Source organism: Echinops telfairi, unplaced genomic scaffold (genome assembly GCF_000313985.2).
Source record: "Echinops telfairi isolate 266 unplaced genomic scaffold, ASM31398v2 ScPeMD7_18;HRSCAF=68, whole genome shotgun sequence".
Lineage (NCBI taxonomy): Eukaryota > Metazoa > Chordata > Mammalia > Afrosoricida > Tenrecidae > Echinops > Echinops telfairi.
In genome coordinates this window covers 79,331,191-79,339,594 of record NW_022103915.1, presented here as the reverse complement: position 1 = coordinate 79,339,594, position 8,404 = coordinate 79,331,191, and positions in this window count along the sequence as shown.

The following is an 8,404-nucleotide window of genomic DNA, read 5'->3' as shown; positions in this document are numbered from 1 at the left end:
GCTACAAGTAGTCATTAAGCAAGCTACACAACTTGCCCAAGTTTTCATAAAGGGAAGCAGTAGTTAAGTGTGATTTTGTTTTCTCCTCCACTTATGTCAAAACATAGATGTCGCTAACACTTCTTAAACAAAAAATTCTGTTTTCTATTTTAAATAATGCTATCCTTTTCAAGAATTCTACCTGATTTCCCAGTGATTTCTATCATTGGCATTGGATACTGTCGATGATTGCGCTATATAATTAATGAAATTCTTCAATTCTGACTCATAGTGACTCGATAGGACAGAGTGGGCCTGCTCTACAGAATTCCCAAGGGTGTATAATCTTTGCAGAAACAGATGATCACATGGTTCTCCCATGGAAAAAGTTGGTTGTCGGGCTGATCTATTAGCAGTTGAGTATTTATCCACTATGCCACCATATTCCGTATTGCCACCAAATTTCCCCATGACAATTGTTAGTTAATGCAGCAGCACACTTGTGGATGTATCTGAACTTTCCATCTTTAGTCTAATGGTCAGGAGTTTAATCTCTCAAACAACCCCTGGACCTTCTCCCTCCCCTTTTGTAGTGGTTCTTCAATGTTATAATACAGGACCTGAGGATTTTACAAAGCACATCGTCATGGATTGAATCGTGACTCACCTACCTAAATATGTGCCAACTTCACTAGGCCATGGTTTTCAGTAGGTGTGAAGTCCTCGATTTTGCGATCTACATTGTTAATAATCTTAAAGGAAGCCTGATATTGCTGAGCCTGGTAGCATACTTTGTGAACTTCATTCCTTGTCCTCAGACATTAAAACAAGACATGTTACCATCGCAATAAAAGTAACATTCTCTTTACACTGGAAGAGATGAAAATTGTGTGTGTGTGGGGGGGGTGGGGATGGAGAGAAAAGAGAGAGAATCACTGTGATCTAATTATAATTTAACATTTTCCATGTCTCCAATCTCACTGGATGAGGAAAAGAAAGAAATGGATGGAGGATATAAATATACTGATTTGATATGGCTCATATTATTTACATTAAAAAAGAAAATACAGTGAAGCTGAAAATTTGGCAATAGATATTGTTGACTGTGCAACATGATTAGCATAATCAGTGTCACTACATCAATTGCACATGTGAAAAATCTTGAAATATCTATAGCAATAATATTTTTTTGGCTTGATAGATGTTTACACTGAACTAAAATGACATACAAATACCTTAAAAATATTAACAATTAAGGTATGAGGAGAAAACACTGAGACAAAAATCATTCAGCATGCCAAGTAGGCATTATAAAAGAAATGTCAATCTGACAATTAAAGCCTCACTGTAGAAATTGACTCTGAAGGTGCCAGGGTTTTGTCCATTCCCAAACCTGCTCCGTCCATGACCTCGCTGCAAAACCTAAAACCATAGGACGCAGCTAATGTCAGTGCAATGTGGTTGTTAGAAAGACCACTAGTAACATTCATGGACGCCTAACTCATTCTCAGCCACAGCAGGATTCTGAAAAGCTATTACACTTTCCCCTGACCAAGGAGTCACTTAACTTTCCAAGAAAGAATGAACTCCTTACTGTGTCATTTCCCCTGTTATATAAAAATACCAATTCAACTCCCCTATCAATTTGGAATGCTCTGACTTCTCTATCACTCAATGACATAACATCCTTTATACCAAACATGAACATTTAATGCATACGTTCAATCATTCATAGATCATTATAAGACCTAGGAAAAACAATGGTTTATTTGGATCATAGTACTTAACTCAAATCCACAGGTGCTTAGCATCTTTTTATTCATTCATGAATTCACTCCGTTAATCTAAATTTGCTAAGTGCCTACTTCCTGCTGGCCTCTGAAACCCACACTGACTTAGTACAGATGGTGAAGGTTACAGGACAAGGTGACCTTTAACCTAGTAAACTCATGGTTTCACGGGGGCGGAGGATTACAATTTCACATCGTTTCTGAGAGGCTGGACATGTGATTAGCTCTGACCAATGAAGGAGCCTCTTGAGGGGGGGGGGAATGTGGATCATGTTTGAGGTAGAACATTCACCTCCACTAGAAACTCCTACCAAGGCCACCTTGCGGCCACTCCAACAGATCAGAGGAGCACTCAGGACAAGAAATATCTGGGCCTCATTTGAACTGGAGCATGAAAACTGCAGCTACGAAGGCCCCTTTGCTGCTACTAAAACAAATGATTTCTTGTCATTAATTTTTGAAAAGGTCAGACTAATTTTTCTATGCCTTTCCATTTGCATATTGTGTTTGTGAGTGCATTAGGAGTTTGGAGAATGTATTGTGGAAAAACATGACCTTGATTGGTCAGTCATTCCCACTCTAGCCTCATCCAGGAGCAAAGGGGGCTCTGAGTGGAAATCGACATGATAGCAAAAGATTTGATTTGTTCTTGATGTTGTTGTTTTTATTACATGGATCATTAAGAACCCAAGTTGCACTGTGGTTAAGCATTGGACTGTTAACTAGAAACCCACAGTCTCTCCAAAGGAGAAAGATGAGACTGTAAATTCCGTCAAGATTTATAGTCTCAGAAACCCTATACAGGGTCACTAGGAGCCTCAGCCACCTTTTAGCAGCGTAGAACTTCTGAACGGATGGATTTCAGGAGATCCTAGACGTTGAGCAGAGTGCTGCGATTGAATGAGAATGATGTGTCTCTATGGTCTGATTAGTGCGTTTTACCACAAGGGAGAACTGTCCCTTTTTAGGTTTCTGAAGACTTTAAACCTTTATGAGAATACATAGCCTCATCTTACGCCCATTGTGGGGTTGCTGGGTTTGAAACTTGTGGCAGTTACATAATCTCCAGTCAACTTGCTAAGGGGTAGAGTCTAGCCTGTCAATCAGGTCATATCCAATGAGGCCTCTGTGTGGGCATGGCCTTCTCCTGAGGATTCTAGGAACTTCTGTCTTCCTCCCTGGAGGTGGGAGACACTCTCTGCTTGGTATTCCTGATGACAAGACACATGGAGCTATGCTAGAGCCCTGGAGCTGAGAGAGCCACATAGCGACCCACACCTGCACTGAGATGTTTAACACCACCACTGGATCCACAAGATTTTCCACCCAATGGCCTGTGATTGTCCTGCATTCGGTGTCATTGCATGTGTTTCATAAGTCTGAAGAGGAATTTATAGATTGGTATTGGACATATACACTAATATTGGACTTATGGACTTGATCTGGCCTGGCCTGGGATGTTTTCTCAATATTCAATTGCTCTTGTATACAAAGCTCTTTCTTATACACATATGAGTGGCTATGAATTTGTTTCTCTAATTAACCCTAACTAACACTAACCTCAACCTGTGTTTAACAGTTCAGAGCATATACTGCTTCCCAAAAAACATGTAAATTGCCTTTGAAGAATTTACTACAATTTTAACTAATTATTTGTGTGGTTATCTTCCTACAATCTCGCCAAACACAGTACAAAATGTATACATGCCTTAATCCCGTCTGCTTTGCTTAACAATATGATCAAAGTACATATCTTCCACAGTGCTTCCTGAACCTTCAGTACATCTGCGTCAAACAAATATATTAACTACACTTCAAAGAGTCAAAGGAAAAAATTAAGAAATTCAATCTTCATACTGAGATCAGAAAAGTTAAATCATATTTTGATCTTGAATGTCCTATAGTATAGTGTGCAATAGTTACAGAAACTCCCGAAAGTAATTATTTTGACGACTGATTTGGTAGAGGGAAAAAATAAATTATCTTTGTTTAACATGTAATTTTTCTCCTAATTACTTCTTTTTTATTCCTGAGGTTATGTAAATCTGTTTCACCAGTAATTCCCAATTTTGGTTACTTCTGTATGGATTTACAATTTCTGTATAACAAGCCAGCCCCAAATTCAGCAGCTAAAAACAGAATTTATTATTTCTTAATAGCTGGCAAGTTGGCTGGAGGAGAGCCCATATTTGCTACCTCAGCTGGAGCTGCTTGCTCTGTTCCATGGATCACCCTATTAGCCTGTGCATATTCATTTCTTGGCCATGGCAGAGACACAAGTTAGCAATCCGGATCATGCAAGCACTATACAAACCTTTGGTTACATCAATCCTGCTACATTCTATTAGTCAAAATAAGCCATATCCCGAAGCAAACAAGTGTCTTGTACACATTGGATTGGGAGTGGGAAGCACTTAAAATTCCTGAACAAAATTTAATCTTCCAGGGTCTGCTCTCTTGTTGATAAATAGTCTTTTTCCTCTCACAGGAAAAACAGCCAGTGCAGACTATAGAGACAAATAATTCTCATTCAATCACAGTGTCATGCTCAAAGTCTAGGATCTCCTGAAATTCATCAGACCCAAGATGTAATTTCTCTTGATTCAGAAACCTATAAACTGAAAAAGAAAAGCAATATCATACCCTTTGCTCAGAGAGTTGGGGAAATACAGGTATGAAGAATAAAAATTTATTTGTAATTATCTAATCTGTCACATTCAATTTCTATACTAGTATATAATATTTTGTTTTGGAAATTCCATTTGATCTCTCTCTTCCTGCATCTCTCTCAATACACATACACAAAGAGCCACAACTAGCCCATTTGCAAATTAGGAAAAGGTGTTATTTTCTGTGCATGGATATATTCCTAATGCACAATGTTGGTAACTGGAATAGGTGCTAGATATCAGAAAGGCTTTTCCTTTTCTTGACAGATCATCACTCAGTACCACCAAATATAGCTACCCTCTATATACACACAAGGACCCCTGAAGGCTGAATGGCCAGCAATTGAACCCACCAGGCCTCTGCAAGAGAAAGAGGAGGCTCCTAATGCTGTAAAATGATGGTTTGGGACATTCAAAAGGCAGTTCTACTCTGTCCTACAGGGTCGCTATGAAGGATCTCTATGAGTTGGGATTGACTTGATGGCAGTGGGTTTATAGCTACACATATCTAAAAATATAATTACAAGTGGACTCGTGGTATATTATAAATTCTGTGCCATCTTCTTTAAAGCACATTCTTTTCCTTTTTTTTTTTTTGCATGAGTTACCAATAATACATTCAAAATAGGCTCTTTTGCATTGAGAGACCATTAAGCTTTGTTACTATGGAAACTATCTGCTCTTTCTGAAAAGCTTTTACGTCCTCTTCTCTTTCCCTCTCCTTCCTTTTCTCCCCTTTTCTCAGTACGTTTTACTCTGCAAATTCCTTAGCTGCCACTCGGTGTTTGCCTTTGGCTCCGACTTTGATTAAACAGATTTTTATGAACTTCTTACTCCTGGTGTAATTATTTCTTTGATCTGGAATTTTTCATTCTTATTCAAGAAATGGGGAATTTAACTAATCATATGTCAGTCTATTTCTACTATCTCTTTAATTTTTAGAAGACATATTGTCATAATCTAAAAAAATAGTTTCAAATAATAAATATTTAAGTAAATAAAATAACTGCTAGTCATGGGACAAAGCTTATATAACAATTTCCTCTTTTTATTTAGAACTGTGGTGAAGCATTAATCAGAGCCTTCCAGTCAGCCAGCAGAGTCCCAGAAATCTACAATTTCCCCTAAGGCTTTTGTGTGTTACAAATGCGGTCATACATTGTACCAATATACTGCTTAAGGGATTGAGACACCACAAGTACTGAGACTTAAGAATGCTTGTAAAAAATTTTTTTAATAAAAAAAGAATGCTTGTAACTGTGTTGTCTATTAAAAAATGTGCATAACTAGCGTAGGAATACAAAGAAAGCAGTACATCTCTTAGAGGTTTTTTAAAGAGGATGAACCTCCTATCTCCTTATTTTATATAATGCTTTGATTAGAAATATCTTTGAAACATGAGCTCATACTCTGACTTAGAAGTTCATTTCAGTTAGGAATCAATCAAGGTTATAAGAACAGTGGAAGATTAAAAAGGACAAAGTAGAGAGCGCCAATAACCCACGTTCCAATAAAAGGCCAATCTATCTTTTAACCATTCACTGAAATGCTCCTTTGTCTGGTTCCTTACTGTTTGGAACACGAGAGAATGGCGTTTACTACACCTCCCTGTCCTCTGCTGGCCACCTGAAAAGCCACCTGTTGGAATGTGACATAAAACACATCTTTATTTTAAAACTTGGTCTGCATGCATTCAGGTTTGAGTTCGCCAACTTTTCTGTAATAATCTGAAATGTGCACATTTTAAAGTTATACCTGGATTTTATCACCCAAGCAGATATCCACTTGTCCTTGTCATTAGGTAAATGAAAGATAATTTTATACATTTTATTTCAAGCAGAATATGTTTGAAATATATGAGCTGAGTTTTAAACCTATTGTGCAAGGTGGTAAATTGCAGGCTCTTTGTTATTATTCCCAATAATAGCATTACTTGAAAAACCTAGAATTGAAACTAAATGTTAGAGCACATAAAACTTTATTAGCAAATACACAAAAATGCACTCACTTAAATATAGGCTCATAATTCTAAGGATTGGTTTAATAGTATACATGAAGACCAGCTCAGCAAGTGCTGCAGCAGCTATAAATACTCATTTCTGCACCACTATCTGCAACAATGAACCATTTCTACTATCAAGATGAAGAGGTAATAATAGTGTCAAAGGATTCTATGTAAATGAATCTCATAGGCATTGTAACAGCACATAATAGAAATGACTTTCTCACCTGGTAAGTGACTTTCTCAAAGGCCAGTAGTGGCACAAAATTCAATTATTGCCAATCTGTGGGCTTCTTTCCTCTCTCCCAGCTAGTTTGCCTTTTTTGTTTCCTTGATAATAGGGCAGTGTTTGTAAAGTAGTAATGGAGGAGGGAAAGTGGACAGCTTGCATAAGAGAGAGGGGGAGTATATCTTATTATGCTATAAATTTGTCACTCTCTTTTGAAATGGCAGAGGCTATTTCTAAGACAACAAATGACCAAGAAGCTTTATCTATATTTATTATACTCTGTTTTAAGAGAGTACACCAATAGATGAATTCCCTGTCAACCTGATGCTTGTCAATGCAGTACTTTGGCTTCCCAAATATCTGAAGGAAAATAACCTGGTTCTTTAAAAGTTATGAGGGGACATCACCATCCACAGGATTTAAGGTGTAAAGCAGATTACTTTGAAAACGAATAAAGAAGAAACCTAAAAATGTATCTACTTTTATACTGCAGAAAAATAAAAACATTTAGTATATTAACATGTTATAACCTCCAAAGAAATTTACTATTCAGAATGACAAAGAATTAAAACAAAATCATTTTATTGGGGGCTCTTACAACTCTTGTTACATATATATCAATTGTTATATATATCTTGTTACAAGCCATAGATCAATTATATCTGACATATTTGTACAAATATTGCCATCATTATTTTCTAAACATTTATATTCCATTGAGCCCTCGGGATCAACTTCTCCTTTTTTCCATCCCCCTCCTTCCCCCTCACCCAACCCTGTTGGCCCCTTGATAGATTATCAATTGTTATTATTTTCAAATCTCATACCGACCACTATACCCCTACCCCTCTGGTTTCTGTTGTTCTTCCCTCTGGATGGGGGTGTGTGGTTATGTGCTATTCATTGTGTTCGGTGTCCCCTCCCTCCCTACCTCTTCCCCCCTTCCCCTACCCTTTTGGTATCTCTATTCCCACTCCTGTTCCTGGGTTCCACGTGTTGTGAGTTTTATCTCTTGCCTATACCTATGCACATGCTCTTGTCTAGTCCAGAGTGGGAAGCAGCACTGGGGTCATGATAGTGTGGGGTAAGGAGGCTTCAAGGGATCAGAGGTCTATTGCATGCTCCATCAGTGTTCTACTACATCCTGATGGACTCATCCCCTCCCACAAAGAATTTTTAAGTCAGAATTTCTCATGATACATAAGTTCCATGGGACAGAGTGAGTCAGATGCACTATTGCATATTAGAGGTTAAATTCTAATCATTTGGTTTGCGTAAAGGTTGTAGAGTGGGGCTCACTCCATTTTGAGACCTGACTTAAATTTACATTCCATTTAATTCTGGCCATTTTCTAAGCAAAGTGAAAAGATTTACCCTCAAGCCAAGAGTATTTATAAGTAGATTACTAACTCTTTCAATCAGCTCAGGGAGCCTCTGTCTCCTTCTCAGAGACATATATGTTTGTTTCCTTAATGGAACTCTGTGGTAATAGGAACACATGGTCAAGAGTCATAACCAAACAAGATGGTTGGAGGGCCCCAGAATGAATGATGTAAGATGTTTGTCTATTGTGCGGTAGAGTAGCAATCGCAATCACAGTCCCTTTCTTGCTTCTGTAGTCCAATCTATGACGGAAGTGATTTTGTCTACCACAGATTATGAATTTTTGATGAATTTCCCTTGGTTTTTATCTCCTATAATTAAATCTGCTGCAGAAGACTTCGTTAAAGTGTTG